This window comes from Strongylocentrotus purpuratus, unplaced genomic scaffold (genome assembly GCF_000002235.5).
Source record: "Strongylocentrotus purpuratus isolate Spur 01 unplaced genomic scaffold, Spur_5.0 spur5_scaffold_10, whole genome shotgun sequence".
NCBI lineage: Eukaryota > Metazoa > Echinodermata > Echinoidea > Camarodonta > Strongylocentrotidae > Strongylocentrotus > Strongylocentrotus purpuratus.
Window position 1 is genome coordinate 24747527 of NW_022145595.1, and position 2305 is coordinate 24749831.

Genomic DNA, 2305 nt, shown 5'->3' on the forward strand with positions numbered 1-2305 from the left:
CATTAAAATTGCCCCTTAAATTTTATAACACGGATCAGTTTCCTTATGATAAATAGCCTTATTATGGTCCACTAATCAAGAATGTAGCCAACGAGAAGCGTGGAAATGGATCACGTGTGCGTGCATTTTGGTGATAACAACCGTCAGTTTATAGACTTTATGCTCATATTGTAGCCCATCTTATAAAACAAATAATACATGTTTTTAGCTCGTGCATTAGTCATATGAACTAATGCGCTCGCAAACATGTTTTATTTGTATAGCAATACATTATTACACTCCAATGCAATACAATGGACAAAGGTTAATACAAAGAAATTCTGACACATTAATTTTGTATACATTCAAATTTGCTCCAACACACACAAATTCTTCTAGTTTTATCGATTCCACTTATTCTCACTTTCTTTTCATTTATCACCGTATTCATGAGGCATAAGCAAGGCCATTGATTATGCAAACATGTCCAAAAATATTTTGTAAAATTCCGATTTGCCATGTGCATATAAAACTTAAACATGAAATATGCAATCACCAGCCTTTGAAATACACCTCTTTCAATAATTTCATCGTCAACCTACCCCACCATATACCGTGATAATGCCAACATTCACAAAAGTGTTGCACCCATAGATGAACCTCACTTTCTCTGGGAATTGTATTAGTCTTTATCCGGTGAAATGATCGAATTGTTTAATCAATGCAGCATTTCAACGTTTGCATTGCTCTATCACGATTCCCAGTAAACCCCTGGGAATCAGCCTACTCGTTATAACGTGCTTATTCATTTTCGCGCAGGTGTAAACAAATTGCAGACGACACAAAGTACATGAACGGCTGCAAGTGAGAACAAAATCATACATTTGGATTTACTCTGTGGATAATATCTATTCAACATGAGCGAAGGTAAGATAAAAATTCACAGTTTATCATTTTGTATTCGAGTAACGATTTAGAATATACATATTTTTGTTTGAGCTCAGTGAGCTGAGTTTGTGATATTGGAGAGCGAAGTGACAGCGATGTGTAGCCCAGTGGTTTCCCGACACGATTCGCTCATGTATTATGTCCATTGGTAACTGCTCTACAATTCACCGCCTCTGCCATCTCGCCATGCTTATTGTGGAGAACGCTTGTACTTGTGGCGTAGTGTTATTTAAAGATTTTTGGAAAGATTTTATTAATCGGTAGACAGATTATGTTTCAAATCAAGGAAAATGTGGTATACAAAATAATATTAGTCTTTCCTGGATTAGGGAGTTTAGGCCATAGAGCACAGGTTGGGGCATGATCATGATGGTGGTGATTAGGTTCATGACAGTGATGATGCTGGTGATGCATGGCCTGATGGGGATGATGCTTATGATGATCATGGTGATGGTGGTCATGGTAGTAATGGTGATGATGCCTATTTGATGATGGTATTGATGGTGATGGTATTGATGATGATGGTGATGATATTGATGGTGATGATGATGATGATGGTGATAATGATGGTGATGATATTGATGGTGATGATGATGATGATGGTGATGATGGTGATGATGATGATGATGGTGATGATATTGATGATGATATTGATGGTGATAATGATGGTGATGATATTGATGGTGATGATGATGATGGTGATGATGATGGTGATGATGATGATGATGATGATGGTGATGATGGTGATGATGATGATGATGGTGATGATATTGATGATGATGGTGATGATATTGATGGTGATAATGATGGTGATGATATTGATGATATTGATGATATTGATGATGATGGTGATGATATTGATGATGATGAGGAGGATGATGATGATAATGATGATGATAATGATGATGATGTTGATGATGATGATGATGATGATGATGGTGCTGCTGATGATGATTATGGTAATGATGATAATGATGCACTAAATGATAATGTTTACATAGATGGTTGATGGTGTAGCCTACATTGTTTTCACATTCATAATGCCATTTTCTTTCAAGGTGTGAAATGATTGGTTATTGCATTATAGATTCTTTAATTCAGAGAAGGACATAATCATAAAAAAGTAAAAAATACTGATTTTGCAAGAGAGAGAGAAAAAAGAGGGGAAGAGAAGGATGGACAGAAAATGAACAGGGAGAGGGAAGAAGAAGAAGAAGAAGAAGAAGAAGAAGAGAGAGAGAGAGAGAGAGAGAGAGAGAGAAGGTGGTGGTGGTGGGTGGGGGGGGGGGGGGGGTAACATGAAGGCATAGGCCAACATTTGTGATATGATTATGAACTCTTGAGTATGAGTCATAAGTTAGTAGTGCACTAATCTGTA